The sequence below is a fragment of the Rhinolophus hipposideros genome (assembly GCF_964194185.1).
Source record: "Rhinolophus hipposideros genome assembly, chromosome: 16".
NCBI classification, from domain to species: Eukaryota; Metazoa; Chordata; class Mammalia; order Chiroptera; family Rhinolophidae; genus Rhinolophus; species Rhinolophus hipposideros.
Window position 1 is genome coordinate 34,871,534 of NC_138062.1, and position 17,849 is coordinate 34,889,382.

Consider the following 17,849-nt stretch of genomic DNA (forward strand, 5'->3'; position numbering starts at 1 on the left):
ATATAAAGGCGTGTACCTAGAAATGCCTGCAGTGGCCTCATTGGGCAAGGCAGGGTAAAGGGTCATCAACACAGCCATATAATTAAGTCCTAAGAGAAGAAGAAATTGAAAGAGAAACGGCAGAACTAGACAGTGCATGAAAATCCTAAAGGAAATAGAAGGAACTTATGGAAGCAATATTTCTGTTTCACCTCTAATACCAAAACATCTCTACTAAAAATACATTTTAAAACTAAGATCACACAGTATATCTTTGGTGATATTTGGAATAGAGACCACTATTTAGGAATACAAAACTTATTAAATACGACACTTTCTATAAATCTTGAGACAGGATTTGTCACCTTTCTGCCAAAGCAGGTAAGATAAATTGGTAAAATAGGTCTATGATGTAAAACTGCATTTAGGCTTTGTTATATTCTTACATTTAAAAAATGATCTCTTTGTTGTAGTCAGAATGTTAGAGTTGTTAGAGGATTTAGAGGTCCTCTAGTAGAGTTTTCCCCAAAAAGCATACCACACAGGGCTCAATCATGCTTTTATAAACTTTCCCTCTAATTCTGGTGTTTTAGGGTTGTTTTGTTTGTTCATTTGTTTGTTGTCTGTTTGTTTCCTCAAAATGTCTCTCTCCTTTTATTAAGGCTGATCATAGTTCATCTACTGACACTTTCCCTCTTTTATCCAGGGATCCAGGGTAGACAAAAATTTTTTTCTTAAATAATCTCCTATGTATTATTTGTATGATTTCTATTGGGAAACATAAGACTCAAACTCTATTACTGAAATTTAATAATTTCCTCCATAATATTCCAACACATATTTATACAGCTTTTTTGTTTGTTGGTTGTTTTGTTTTTTTGTTTTGTTTTGTTGTTGTTGTTATTGTTGTTTGCTTTTTTAGAAATACTGCCAAGGAGGTACTATTTTTTCAAAGCAGTAGCTACCATCAGTGGGCAGTTCTAATTCTAGAAATAGCTCCTTTATCTTCCCCCCAACCGTTTATCTTTTCTACCTACTGTTCTTCAACTATTTGTTAAGCATCTGTCGTTTACTGAAAACAGTAAAAGGCATTGAACATACTGGTGTAAACAAATCAGACACAGTTCCCTCCTTCACACAGCTTAAATAGAGGAAGAGTGAGGCATTATACATAAAACATTCAGAAAAATAACTGTAACCCAGATGTCAACTGGAGTCTCCACATTCTATGAGATACACTGAGCTTGAATCTCATTCGATGTCCTCAGGTGGTCCACCATTTCCTCCGAGATTGTTGCACATCACTGGAACTTTGTGATGGTAGTTGTCCCCAGAGTTGCATTCCTGCTTCCTCTCCTCCTGCTCTGTTGCAGAATAAGTAATGCAGATGGGACTGACAAGATTACCCTGAATTCCCACATGTAGGAAAACAAAAATCATAGTCCCTCTGAAATTCAGAAGACTTCTACTCAAGGATTTCAAGAAAGGTAAAAGAGAATTTTACACTGCACTTTAGAAAATTGCTTCACGTGAAACATCATTTAGCAATTTATCATATGATTTTTTAATTTACCTAAAGTATCAGAAAGAAATGTGGTAGAGCAGGCATCCTATGGAAGACTCCTTCATTCATCAGCCTTTGCTCTGTGTATTTGTGGGTAGCTGTTTAGTTGTTGTTGTTGTTTGTTCTCATGAAAAGGTAATGTTATCATTAAAATGTAATATGAAATATTTTTTATAAATTATATTATTAATTTATATTAATGTCTTGTGTGCTATGTCACTCTCAAGATATGGCTCACCATTCTTCAAGAAATGTAATTCAATATCTATTGCCTTCAAATATTTTGGCTTCACTGTTATTGGTCTTTGTCATTGGCCCTTTACACCACAGGTCTCAGGCTACCATCAACATCTTTGAGTCTTCCCTGAAACCTCTTCCTTTTCTCTTTCTTTCCTACTCTCCCTTGGTGCCAAAACAAATTCCTATCCTTAACTGTGTAGAACAGTGTGTCAGTTATCTTTAAAAATTAATTCTAGCCAGGCCCTTAAAATCACCCGTTACTCTTCAATGGCTTAGGTCTCTCCCTATACCTCACCAAATCAAAACAAACAAGATCAAACCAAACCATTCTCTAAGTTAATACTAAAACCAGCTGTTAAAAATAATGATAAAAAATGTTTAACCCCCCATATTCATGTATAACATAACTTTATAAATCATGATCAATTCTGTGAAGGAAAATAATAGGTATCGTGATGGAAAATAACATCTGCATTATTTGGTTCGGTATCCCATGGAAAATCTTCTTGAATGAATAACTTAGTCTTCTGGACAACCTAGAATTTATAAACTCTTCTTTTGCATATTATAAATTCAAATATCTGAAGTCAGTTTCTTATAGAACTTTATTTTTCCTATTCCTGGAAGGCCTTCAACTTTTCCTTAATCATTCTTCTCAATATTGCTACTCAGACTCTTCATTATTCTGGTTATCCTGAGTTTGACATATATTAACATTTTTGTCTTTATGTAACATATCCAGATTGAGAAGAAACTCCTCATTATGGTTATTACAAAGTAGAGTAGAATTATCACTTCCCTTCATCTATACACTGTTTTTGTGGACACAGCCCCAAGATTCATTTTACTTTCAAGCTGGTCTATATCAAAACTGTAATCATTCACCAGTTAGTTTCTCTAATTTTTTTTCAAAGCTAAAATCTATAAATTACCAGTAATATCTATGAGTATGGTTGACTAAATATAATATATGAGTTATTCCTCTCAGACTTGAGACATCTGAAAATTAAATAGCATATTTTGATATTTATAAAAGAACTGCCAACAAACTGATGTAAGTCTGAAAAGCAAGACACTTTACAAATGCTTTATAGCTAAACATGATCAGTTATCTATTTTCTTCTTTTTTTTATTTTCTAGTCATCATAATGATTTGTGTGCAAAGATAAAATACTCCAAAGTTATGATAAATCTATAACCTTACAGCTAAATATGATCAACTGTACTTTTATCTTATTTTATACTTCTTTCCTAGGCATTATTCTGTTCTTGGATATAAGGATTTGTAAAAACTCTAGATAAAAATCCATGGACATTGTGCCTAGAAGATTTTCCTGTTTCAGTATAAAACATCTATTCAATAATTATGTATGATTAGTATAAAATGGCTTCCTTTATGAAATACATGTGGGCTCCTAATGATGTCTTAAATTATTAACATTTCTCAACAATTAAAAACAAAGTGTGCTCACAGCAGATTGTGAATATTGGGAATATTTCTGCATGAGCCATGATTTCAAATTTATATTATTTTCAATAGGTATCTTTAAAAAACATTAACATAATTCTCTCAATCCTCTGTTTTAGCAAAAGGCAACATTTCATTGTTTTTATATGGCTGAGTATTCCTTTTTGACAAATTAGTCTCCTATGGGATTGTTTATTCTGTTTGAAATATTCTTTGTTTGAATAAGTTTCCATAAGAATAGAAGCGAAATAATTAAATCTGAATATCAGTATTAATGTTTTTATGATATTACTTTTATTAAAAGTCACCATAACCATCACAGATAAATGTATTATCACTAAAAGTAAAATAACAACTTTATAAGCAAATGTACTAGCTGATATTAATAGAATGGGTATGCATTGACAGTCTGAGTTTATTCTCTTGGGTGATGTTGGGAAGAGAGTCCAAAGAAATATTCAGAATTTTTCCTTGTTTTCTATTTTAGAATGCTTCCCTTTCTAATGTGTAACTGATCAGAAATGGTTTATATAAGTGGATATTATCTTAGTTTTTCCTAATACAATTAATTACAGGCTTTTCATATCAACACAAATTTACCTGGATTTCATCCAAGAATCACAATTTTATTACACATCATTTTCTCTTATGTATACTAAGAATATAGTATTCTGTTTGCATTATTTTATTCCTGGAAAATTTGAAATAATTGCCAGAAATATAACTAATTTCAGTTGCATTCTTTTTGTCTATTGGCTACTTTATCACATAGTGATCAGGTCGTTTTAAAATGATAATGGGAACTTTATTTCTTTCCAGATTAAAAGTAACTGCACCATAAATTCAGATTCCATCCTCATATTTCATCATTTTAGAAGATTTGAAGTAAATTTAAAGATGGCAAAAAAAATTTAGACTAACAAAAAGAATAACCACATTTTACAGGATCACAGTTTTCAATAAAACACATTTCCCACAACTGTGATGGAAGGAATAGGATTATGAAATATTAAGGATATTGAAATACTAAATGAACTTAAGTGACAATTTACTGTAGTAAAATATATGAGATCTGTTTACCTACATATGCTATTTGAAAATCAGTATTAATGTTATAAAGATGTTATAAAGTTAAAGTGTAAATTAACGTTATAAAGTATGAAGAGTCATGTTATACTATTATAATCAAAGCAGTAATGATTGGCAAAAGATAAAAAGTTGGCTTAAGTTATGATAACACTGAATCATTAATTCTTATTTAATAAACTTTGCACAATACCAAGCCAATGTATCAAATATGATGAACTTTACATCTGATGTAAAGTTATTGATAATTTTAAATATTTTTTTCTTATTTTCATGACTCTAGGTGGTAACAGTGACTTGGAAGTAATAACACTTTTCCATAGTAAGTGTATTAGAACTTTTGCATAACAAGCATTTAATTCCACATTGGTTGCATAAAGTTTATTTATCATGACTTAATATTTTACTGCAACTCTAGCCTTTTGTCTTAAAGTTCAAGAAAAACAAAATTAACATAGCATATTGTACTATGACTATGTTGAAATCAACCATTTGAAAAGTTGACAAAGCACAAATAAATCGTACAGATGTAAATAAAATAAATGGCCTCATTTCCATAATTTATCTTTTAGAAGGACAATATGAAATGTTAACTGATACCAAAATACAGTGTAGCTGCCTCCAGGCTTAGATCTATGTAACATTTGATTATTTTACCCTGAAAACATGCAGAGAGGTCATTATTTTCTATGTCCCAGCAAGGGTACCTTGACATCTTTTAGTTGCATGGTGAAAAACCAGCTACAGACAGGACTATATAAAGAATCTAAATGATTTTCTCTGAAATAGTAAATGTTCAACCAGCTTGTGTTTTAACATTTAAATATTAGATATGGAGAACCGAAACTATAATTTCCAGGTACCAATTAAATCCATTAAATTTTATAAGCATAGTGTTATTCTAAAGCACATTTCCTTCATATATATTTGAGCTATATTTCATATCCTTGGCAAACTGACAAAATTTATATAATGTTGAAATATCATTAAGCTATCAAATAAATGGAAGTGATTTCTATATAGCAAAATCATACTTAATTTATTACAGGTGGTATTAGAGGGGAACAAACTCAGGCAGAGAAATGGTGACTAGTTCTAAGTAATTTTACAGAATTCCAACAGACACTTCAAATTTAACAGAATAGAATGTAAGTTGGGCTGATAGGAGCTAGCAAAGAACAGAGAATCAGTTTTGTTCACTAAGTACTCATTCATTTACACAAAAATTATTATTGAATTTCTATTAGTACAAGGAAATATTCAAAGACATATAAAAGAATAAGATCCCCTTTTCAAAGGAACGTCAGTCTAATAGGAGACACAAATAAACAAAATAATTGTATTATGAAATTATATTTATAATAATAATAAAATCTATAAAGCATTCATATATTTAATACATTTAATAAATAGATTCTAATTCTAGGCAAGGCTAAAGATACTTGGAGCTATCATTAAAGAATATGATATCCACCCTCTAGCAGATTACTTTTTACCTGCGAAAGAGAGATGATAAGCAATGAACACACTTAATATGTAATTTTATAGTGTGTTAGAAAATTAAAAGTGTTATGGAAAAAATAAAGAATAAAAGGAAGAGGGAATCTAGGGAAGGGGTAGAGGAGAATACAATGGTAAAATTTGAGCAAAGATTTGGAGGAGATGAAGAAATTAGCCAAGCATATACATAGGAAAAATAAAACTTTTTAGGCAAAAACAAAAACAAACAGCAACAACTACAAAAACTCAGGTTGGGAGAGTATTTACCATGTTCGTAAAATAAAAAAATAAAAAAATAAAGTGTGCTAGATAACAGAAGCAATGTGACCAAAGGAGATTTTCCTTTGTTTGAAGATCACGCTTTTAGAAACTTTTAAACAGCAAATGTAGTTTCTTTAATATATAGAGAACTATTTCAGTTATCTAACTATTCTTAAGTGAACTTTATTAGTTTGTGCCTCTCAAGGAATTTGTCCATTTTATCTAAGTTGTCAAATTTATGGGCATATAGTCTTCATTATAATCCCATAAGGGTGTTCTTTGAATTTTTTTTTTCTAGATTTGATTGTGTTGTCACAAGTGTTGGCCGCCCTTTTTCCAGCATCTTCAGACTTTTATTTCTTAGAGAAGAAACCAGATGGGGCTGCATGTCTTTTCCCTTGTACAGTTCATCCACTTCCTCAGGCTCGTAACACTAAGGAAAAGTTCCTAACATATCACCTTGACTACCATCTTTCTCATGAGGATACAGTGAGGGCCTCAGAGAAGAGCCAGCAATGGGTGTGAACTTCCCCTGCCTGTGGTTTCCAGTGTTCTATGCTGTCACACAAGCAGGACTCAGCCATCAGCAATTCATCAACATTTTACCCAAATTCTTCTTACCTGTTTCTATCTAAAAGCCTCATCAGCCCCATTTTTCCATCACTGCCACAGATGAGCCAGAGCTTGTGTCTGTTATCTCCTAAGAGGCACCTGTGTACATTTCTTTGTTTAAATTTCAAGCTAATTTATGTTCCTGTGACCAACTCAGTGATAGGTTCAAAACAAGTTTGGATTTTGTATATAATCCAGCCTTTTATCTTCATTAAAGTGGGAACAAAGATCTTTCTAGCTTTCTACATCCTCATCTATGCTGGAAGCCCTGTGCTTCATTTATGAAATGCACAAATTAAGAAAAGCAGGAATACTTACCTTCCTTATTACCTCATATAACATGCTATGTGTATAATCTCATATTTTATGATATGACAAAGAATGTCTGTCTTTATACTTATTCTTAAATGTGTGTTTCACTTACATATGTGCCCCAAAGGGATGTTATAAACATGGTGAAAACTCTTTACAGTAGCTAATTTTTCTTTTTTAATATTCCAACCTTATCAGAAAAAGTAACTAGAGATCTGTGAATGTAGAAGCTTGCTTAGAGTAATATAGAAACAAATTTGTCCCAAAACGTCAAGGGGAAATTTTTAACTATCATTTTCAATTCAGCTTTTAATGAATAAGAAATCTCCATGTACCTACCTAAAATCTTATACCTCTTCACCTATCTATACTGCACCTTATTGAACTAAGTCTCATGTGAGTGATACTACACACTATAAATTGTTTGACCTTCTTTACCAGTATGTTGCTCAGCATGAGTCTAAGAAATAGAATCGACAGAGGGAAGATGCACTATCTGTCATTTTGTTAAAAGAAATCTATTTAGCTTTACTTAATCTAGTCTTTCCTTAACACGTTTAATTAGAATGTTCCCTCCCTTAATTTGGCAGGGTATTTTTAACATCTAAGAGAATGTCACAGTTCAAAAAAACTAATTTAGATTGATTTTACAGTAAAGTGAAGAGAAAGCCAAAGTAAAATACATTTTATGAGGTTTAAAATTTGAGAGCTAAATCCAGTGAAACTTGTTCTCCTTTGTGACTGTATGTCCCATGGTCTGTCTTGCTGAAGACTGACTTGATAACTCTTTCACCCTATCCCCATAAACATACACATACACATACACATACACATACACACACACACACACACACACACACACACACACAAACACACATACACCTTCTTATATATTCCCCAGCTACATTAAAAATATATAGTATCAGAATCGTGTATTTGTAGTACCCAGCATTGTTCCTTGCTAATATTCAATAAAGAGGGATTAATATAATGAACAATGTACTCTCCACTCAGCCTCAAGAGGTACACCAAATACATTTTGCAAATAATGCAAGAAATAGATGCAACCATTTTTTAAAAAACTGATAGGACTAGAAGAAGGACTTTCCTAGCCAGTTTTGCAAATCCTACCCCAGCATACATGTATATTGCTATTATTTAGATTAAAAAAAAAGAATGAAACAGAATTTTAAAATATTGGAAAATATGTCAAAAATAAACATGGTATATTAAAAATGTAGGTTCTAAAACTTGGAAAACCTTTGGGAGGAAGATATGACTAAGATCAGCAAATTGGATATGCTGGTAAGTACATTTCTATAACCAGATAAAATAATGTGATACTCTGTCACATTCACTTACAGAAGGACATGATAATTTACATGTGACTTCCTCGGACTCCTCATACCAAAGTGCAATGCTCTTGGGTGATAAACTCAGCTTGTGTGAGCAGACACAGCTAACTAGTGGGGTATTTATCGTTATTGCCAGTTTTTAATGTGTTTGTATATATTATTATTCATTATTCAACTGTAAAGATGGTAAGATGCATTCCCACAAATTGAAAATTATATATAAACTAAATATTTAAATATTTTATCCTCAACACTTTCTTGACAAACAGAAGAAATTAAATGATTTTAGGTATATTTTGCTTTCTCAAATACTATCTGTTACAGTACAGGGTTGCTTTGTTATATTGTAAGGTATCACCTCATAGGTCGAATAAAATTCTTTGATGCTTCTGTTTATAAAAACTAAATATAGAAAGTCTTGAATTTTATAATTCAGTCTAGAGAGCAGATATAGAAAACATAAAACAATTCTGTTCCCTTCTCTTCTACTTATTTAATGTACTATGGTTACTGAGTCCACCTTTTGAATGAGTGTCCTCTCTTTTAGGTTACAAGACAATCTACCTGGGGTAGAAATATCAACCAAACTTTAAAATCTATGAATGTGCTACTAAAGTCACTTGGGAAAATACTGCTGAAACTACATGGCTATATAGTATTTCTTTTAGTTTTATTTATGTCTTTTCACCCATCCTCTCATTTCTGCTCCCCTTTGGCAACCATCAGCTTGTTCTCTATATCTATGTGTTGTGTTCATTCTTACCTATTTATTTATTTTTACACTCCATATATAAGTGAAATAATATCTAAGTGAAATAAGTCTTTGTCTGACTTATTTAACATAATACATTCTAGCTCTATTCTATGTTGTCACAAATAATAATAAGAAGATTTCATTCTTTTTTTTAATCACTGTGTAATATTCCATTGTATACAGATACCCCATCTTTATCCATTCATATTAATGGTCACTTAGGTTGCTTCCATATCTTGGCTATTGTAAATAACGCTGCAGTGAACATGGAGTGCATATATCTTCATGAATTAGTGTTTTTGTTTTCTTCTAACAAGTACCCAGAAGTGGAATTTCTCAGTCATATGGGAGCTCTATTTTTAATTTTTTGAGGAATCACCTTACTGTTTTCCATAGTGGCTACACTAATTGACCATCCCACCAACAATATATGTGCGTTCCTTTTTCTCCACATCCTTGCCAGTATATGTTATTTATTGATTTTTTTATCATAGCCATTTCATCACCAAAATTCTCATTAAAAAGCATTTTTAATTAAACATCAAGCATGCATTAAACATGCAGCTACTCATGATGACTAAATATAGAAACATATAGAAACATCTGGGTGTATCATAAGCATTAAATGTGGCATAGTCATACTCTTGCCAAAACAAGCCTTCATTCAGCCCCAATGCTGCCTTTGCTAGGAATGAAAAGAAGGCCCACCCACCCCTCACAGTTCTTAATGAGACCTCCAACCCACTCTGACATTCATCATTTTACCAGAACCACTGCCTAAAAGACTATTCCTCAGTAAGATATAATTAGATCTGATTTTCCTCCTCCATCTAAGAGACTCTCAGTTCTAAAATCTCAGGATTTACATCTTTAATTTCTTGGGTCACTATAAAGTTTATTCCTCAACATCTGTATTTGAATCCCCATAAATCTTTGTAAATATTCTAATTTAATCCAATCTCCTATCCGTCCCTAATCACCCCAAATTCCTTCATGGCAATTAACAGTCTATCATCAGCAAACTGAACACTTTTCTAAAACTCTTCTCCCTGTTTAAATTGAACTGGTTGTTTAATCCTGAGAGAACTGCCATTCCTGCAGGACTACTAAGATCAGGATGCCTTCTCTTCTCTTTTCCTTTCTAGTACCAGGGATGGATGGCAGGCAGGTTTCCTCCAGCATCCTTACCACCACCATTATTTCATAGCACCATAAAAAATTATGTGCTCCTATATTCACTGCAGCTTTATTTACATTGGCCAAAGCATGGAAACAAAAAAATGTCCTTCAATAGATGGTTGGATAAACAAGTTGTGGCATATATACACAATGGAATACTACTCTGTCATAAGAAAAGATGAAATAGAGCCATTTATGACAACATGGATGGATCTTGAGATTATAATGCTAAGAGAAATAAGTCAGACAGAAAAACTTGAGAACCATATGATTTCACTCATATGTGGAATATAAAACTGAAAACAATAAAGGAATTTAGACAAACAAATGAAGAAACAAAAACTCATAGACACAGACAATAGCTTAGTGGTTACCAGAGGGGAAGGGGGCAAGGGGTGATAGATGAGGGTAAAGGGGATCAAACATATGGTGATGGATGGGGAACTGACTCTGGGTGGTAAACACACATGTGATATATAGATGATATAATACAGACTTGTACATCTGAAATCTATGTAACTTTTCTACCAATTTTCACCGCAATAAGCTTTAATTTTAAAAAAAATAAAAAAAAACTACACAGGCAATCAATTTTACCATCTGCTACAACTTATTCTGTTACCTAGCTACACTCAGTTATTACTTTTCATTTTAGGTTCTAGATCCATTTCCTTTTCCAGTATGAAGAATATCAAAATCTCTGGTGCTTTCAATATTCATATAGACCCTCTGGTGTGTATACATCTGCTATAAATAAGGTAACTACAAAAAAATCACAAATGTGTATATATGTGTGTAGAGAAAGTAAAGAATCTCTTTCTTTGTGATGAAATATTCTTGAGTGTTGACAAGGCCAGTCCTCATTCTGTTTATATAAAAGGCAGCAGCTCTGAGCTCATTTGTACTATCAGGCAGCACACCTCCTGCTACATTTCTAGTGAACACTTTGAAAAATTAGGGAATCACCTGGGAGCTGTGTTTACTTACTCAATTTCTTGCAGTTTTTGTTTGAAGAATCTAATTTAAATGAAGAAAAATCAACTTTGACTGGATTCAAATCATCATTCTTGCCTTTCTCAGAACCTGACGTAGTTCAGCATCTCATTTATTTAATGTCTTCCTGTCCAGTGAGTTTGTCATAACCATTACTGGATATTACCGAGAACTCCACTGCCTCAAAAATCTAAATGTCAAATAATTTCTTATACCATGTCCTACTATATTTCCAGCACAATTTTCCAGAACTCATATTCCCACACTTTTTAACCTAATTGGGCACTCTAATATACTGAAACTTCTGTGCACTAATAACATACCACTAATAGTCAATACCGATTTTTACCTGGCTTAGAGTTGATGAATTAAAATCATAGTTTTGAATACATTTTAATTCCACACACATTACTTTCTAGAGAATTTATGTGTCAGGACCCCACCCTAGTTTATTCAACTTTGTGCCTACTCTGCTTCTGATTCTGAATAATATATGTAATGCTTTTCTTACTTAAAATTCATCACCACGACTTCAATTGTGCCCTCAGTTCTATCCTAAAATACTGTGTTTTTTATAGATCATTCACTCACTCACTCTCATAGAAAGTTATTTTAAATTTCTCATTTCCTTATTTAATATTCAACACATTTTCCCTTCCTCACTCTCAGCTGATCTTCACTTCTAAGAAAGTTCAAAAATAACAAGAGAATTGTATCATTGTATCTATAACAACTTACCTGCATCTAGATACATGTACTCTGTCTGACTGCTTTTTTTTAATAGATGCACTTCCTATATTTCAATACAAAACTAAAATTCTGCTTGTCATTCTCTCCTTTCTATGAAACAGCTTAATTCCACATTGTCTTTTTCCAGTTTCTTCAATTTTCCATCTTTGAGTGGATATACTGGCTTGTCAGTAAACAAACATGCTATGGTAGCATTCATTCTTTAAAAAAACGACACCCATATTATTTACAGCTCAGACCTCTTCTCTGCCCTTTATTACAGTAGAATACCTTATAAATCTTGTTTATACTTGCTATCTTAAATTCCTCACATTCTATTTTCTCTTGTTACCAGTTAACCAAACTTTCATCCTAACTACAATGAAAGCAGATTAGAGATCTTATCTGAAATGTAATTCTCAATTCTCTCTTCACCTCTCAGTAGTATTTGGCAGTATATATTACTTTTCTCTGTTTGCATTCAATTTATACCTTGCTGAAATCGTCTAGTCCATGGTGTTAAATATCATCTGTATGCTGTTCAATCTCAATTTACATCTTTTTACCGGGCCTCCTCCCTAAAGTCCAGGCTCACTTATTCAAATACCTGTTCTGTTATTTCATTTGAATATTTAATAGATATTTTAACAACAATATGTCCAAAGAAGAGCTTTTATTTTTCAGTGCATCCAATATTTTTCTCCCACATTATTCCTTGCAGCAAGCAATGGCAATTTAATCATTCACTTACTCTGATCAAAATCTCTGAGACATCCTTGACTATTTTCTTTTAACACACATTTAATTTACCAGCAAATTCTGTCATTTCCCTAAAAATACACATAGAAATTGAGTACACCTCAACACTTCAGTGATCGTCTCTGCTTCACTGCGTTGTAAAAATATAGTTGGCCCTTCGTTTTCTGGTAAAGAGATGTCAGCATGTTGTGTCTAGTGCCTAAGGAAATTTGGTGGGGTTGAGAGGTGCATGGGCGGCTGTGTAGGCATTGACAGGTAGCTCGAGTGAGAGAGCGGGAAAGGACACAGCTATCACTGGTGGAGATGGCTGTCCTTCTGGCATGGATGATATACTAGTTATATTGTACAAATAAGTAAATTGATTGTGCAAATAAGTAAACATGTTGACAAGTATCTCACTGTGCAGAAGGGATTAATAAATATGGGAATATACATCCATATATAATTATACATATACACAGGCACACACTTGTGCATGCATTTTATGTATATGTATATATATATACATATACGTATATGTATATATATACACATATATACATATACGTATATGTATATATATACATATATATATATATATTATATATATATATATATATAAAATGAACATAACTCTTTGGAGAAATAGATGATTTCAGAGCTATGGCAAGAAAAGATCAAGTGAATCTGGAGCATCTTCATGTTCCAAAAGCAAGGGGTCATGGGAAAGTAGAATCATGGGGAAGTAGCAAAAAGATACAGAAGCCAGGGAAAAGTGACTCCTAGTGACAAAATTTGGACAATTTGAGCATTAAGAAATACATTACATGAAATAGGAATTCATGAGCCCATATGAAAATAAACAGATGCATATAGAGAGTATAAATGGTAAATAAGAGAAAGCTATTCTTTAAGCAAACTACCAACTACAATTTTTAGAATGAATAATGGACACAGAAAACCATCAATGGCAAACATCAGCACGATTGTTAGTGCAGGTAGGAGTCACCATAATGCTAATGCTGGAGGCTTGATGAGGGTGAGTACTTACAGTGTCTCTGAATAACTTCTCACACTGTACTGGGTCCACTGCAATGGAAAAACAAAAACAAATAAATGACTTGTAGTGGGGCTATTGGCAGACATTGACACAATGTGTGACCTGAGTTAGGTCATACTAAAACATTGGGTGGACACAGGTTGAGGGACCAACTTTTTAAAATGCAAACATAGGAGGGCTATGGAAGAAGTGAGATAGTACAGACTGCAAGAACCTGAAGAGACATAGTGGGTAAATACAGCACATGCTCTTAGACAGGAGCCTGGACCAGCAAAGAAAAAGAGACATTGTTCAGAGAACTGGTGAGATTTGCATGCAGTTTGTTGATTGGATAGTAGTGTTGTATCATTAGTGTATTGATTTACAGCTTTGGCGGGTTGTACAATGAGTATCCAGGCCAATATTCTTCTCCTTGGCTGATTCACACTACAGTGTCTAGGCATAAAGTAACATCAAGTTTGCAGTATGCTTACAAATTTTTCCTAAAAGAAATGTCTGAAGGAGGAGACATAGTAGAACATTGACAATGGCAAAATAAATTATTAAGAATTATTTAAAATTCTTAAAATATGTTAACCTCAAGAAAAGTACAAAACAGCAAACCACTGACTAATTTTATCAATCAGTTATACTGTACTTACTGGATATATAAAATACAATTATTCCATTCACAGTTTAGAAGTGTAATTCTAGAATTCCCAATAATAACACTATTTGAATAATGACATCAATGGTCTAGTAACACTGAGGATTATCATGAAAAGCTACTCTAAGAGTAAAGCATCATGAGTCCAAAAGATCAAAGACACAGCAAAGTCATACACAACTGTTCTCTCTTTTTCAAATGCATTTATTTTGTTTATTCAGGTAAATGTACATAATTTGGCCTTTCCTAAATGGTCTCTCAACACTATTTACCAATAATCAAATGAAAATGAACTTCTGTGTTAACAATGAGAGTGCAGGTGGATGCATTAGAAATGCAGCTGCTTGAGATGAACGGCTCAATGGCGGAGACATCTGGCTAAGACTCTGGAAGCTGTCGATTCCCTTTCCAGCTGGAATCACGGTGGAATGTGTAATTACTGGAACACTTTCAGCAAGAGAGAGACTCGTCCCTGCATATATCAGTTATCCAATCAGAAATTCCCAGAGAGTTTTAGTCAGGACCATTCTAAAAATACCAGGGAACTGATAGAAGTCTTTAGTTTTTCCTTTTATTAAAAAGGAAAACTTTCTACAGGTCACAATTGGCAGTTTGCTTTCTACATAATAATCAGAGGTGTTCCTGCTAACACCTCTTACCATCTATGAAATCCACTTTCCTTCCTTTTTGATGCACAACTATTGTTATAACATCATAATATCATATGCTGTAGCTGAGTCTGACTCGTCCATAATTAACCAAGCCATTGAGTATTTTCTTTTTAAAATAGAATTTGGCTGATTGAGTATCATAAGGAATGTATTGCCAAATGTTATAGACTCGTGAGAAGGCATTCCCAGTTGCTTCCAAATTCAATCATGAAAGTATTATTTTAATGTACTGATGCATGTAGATAAGCCTTCCACAATGGCATAAGATTAGATAATGATTTAAACAAACCATTACTGAATGCTCACTCAATCTCCTCATCTATTCAAGGTAGATGATAACGGCACTTATAACTGTATAGATTGTGAGGATGAATGAGTTAACAGAGATCCTAAGTTTTTAATGTGTTAGTTGTTATTAGTAATATTATTCTAGGTGCTGCTAACCTAGAGATAAAATACACACTCTCTCTTCTTAGGAAATTCACATTAGATTTATACAGAGACTGAATTATCTATGAATTCATATAAAAACTATATTTAATTACTGCTCAACTCTAAGTCAGATTGATTAGATAAATAAGACTTATCTGAGTACTTTCTACTGCCTAAGTCAACATGTTGCTGAAAATAGTAGATAAGCACTTTATAGTATTGAATTGAGCAAAATAAAAGCTCTCACCTTAACAAGTTCCCTTTAAAATCCCTAAAGAAAAGAGAATATGGGTAGAAGAAAAGAAAAATAAGTCTTAGAAAAGAACAAAAGAGAGAAAGGTGTATTTATAAATGGTTATTACTGAGGAGGAAGCTCTAGAATAAAATAAAGCAATTGAAATGATACATAAATTGAATAATGTAACTTGGAGAGATGGAAAGGACTTGAGTATTCATTGTAAATAATTCTAATAATACCTAGCTTCTGTTTGAGTATTTATCTTATTATCACATAGTATAAGCTTTTGGTAAATTTGATAAACAAGTCTGTTATTTCTTCACCCAAGTCACTGCTCAAGCTGTTCAACAAAGCAAAGAAGAGAACAAAACCATATGGTATGTCATGAGGGTGTGCTCATTAAGCAAACTTTGTTGATTGTTGTAACTCAGCAATCAAAATGTTATCAGCCACAAGTTTATCGAATCCACAAATATCCCCTTGCTCATTTTGGTCACTCAACAATTATTCATTAATGTATTAACCTCTTTTTGAAGTTGTTCATTGATCACAAGTTGTATACCAGGGAAACTCAGGAGAAAGCATGACTCAGAATATTCAGTAGAAGACATTTGAGTTTGTCCCCTCATTAACCCTAAGAATGGTTACTGCTATGTTAAAGGAAAAGTCTTTATTGGGTGCTTGCTACACTCTCTTGTAAGGACCACCATGCATTCTAACCAGTGATAAGGCCATTGGCTTGGAATGATTTAACATAATACTCCATTAGATATTATTTATACATCACATAATTCTCTAGCGTTTTCAATGGAGACAACTCCTTGTTTGACTATCTTTACTCATTCAATAAATAGATGTGAAAAAAAAGAGAACAGAAGAAAACAAACTATTGATCTTCTATTTTGGTTCTGTAAATGCAAATATCATTCAGAAATATGATGTCATGTAATTTTAGTAAATATTTGAATAAAATAAGTATTAATATTCTTATTTAATAGATAAGCAAACAGACAGATTAAATTACTCAAGGTCCATAGCTTTTAGGTGGCAAATTTAGTATTTAAAGCCTAGTTTCTACGAATTAGAAATTATATTGTTTACACTGCGCTGTTTCCCAAGTTTTAATTGCAGAATTGGGAAAGTGCTAAAGGTTATTGAATGGCATAATAGGAGCTGCAAGATGAACACTTGCCAATTATTTTTGATTCATTAATATCTGAAAATTATTAGTAAACACTCAGTGCTCTGCCCAGATCTCTTCAAAGTCCTTTTTTAAATTTCTGTATAGTGCTTGGCATCAGAGTGCTTTTGCTTCCAAAGACCTGCACCTGCAACTCTTCTTCAGAGGACTATCCTCAAGTTATTAGAGCTTGTCCATATTTACTGAAAACTCAAAGTACCTGGGAATTCACATCCCTCCAGGGTGCACTCTTAGCCAATGGCTGATGAGTTGGAAGAACAGACAATCTCAGCTACTTTGCCTTATAGTAATATCATCTATGATAACTTTCACTCTGGATTGCCCTTTCAGGCCTTATTACTGTGTTTCCTCGAAAATAAGACCTAGCCAGACAATCAACTCTAATGTGTCTTTTGGAGCAAAAATTAATATAAGGCCCAGTCTTATTTTACTATAAGACTTGAGATTATATAATATAAGACTGAGTCTAATATTAATTTTTGCTCCAAAAGACACATTAGAGTTGATTGTCTGGCTAAGTCTTATTTTGAGGGAAACAGGGTATCTGAGTCGTAGGAGGATCTTTGGATTCTCTCTACCCCCTTATCCAAGCAAAGGTCATTTAATGGGTTCTTGGGTCTTATCTAATAGATCGGTTTTATTATGTTCATTTCTATGTGCCATATAATTCATTTCTCAACACTCTCACAAATCTGTGCTGATCTCCGCCTAATTTTTTGTATGCCATCGTTGTTTACCAAGCTTCAGGGGTCCTTGCCACAGTGTAAGTCCTGACTCATGTGTGAATACTTACATATTAACAAAATCTCCTTTCTCCAGCTTCATATTATA

At 32.9% G+C, this 17,849-nt stretch overlaps 1 protein-coding gene across 2 annotated transcripts in view; it reads right to left on the reverse strand.

The window, feature by feature from the left end:
* LOC308509101 (uncharacterized protein) overlaps positions 1–17,849 on the reverse strand; it is a 718,677-nt gene that overhangs the window by 356,882 nt on the left and 343,946 nt on the right. For both annotated transcript variants that reach the window (XR_013995126.1, XR_013995127.1), the window contains one exon: positions 13,822–13,859. The gene's annotated coding sequence lies outside the window, so the exon portion shown is untranslated. The remainder of the gene's footprint in view (positions 1–13,821; positions 13,860–17,849) is intronic.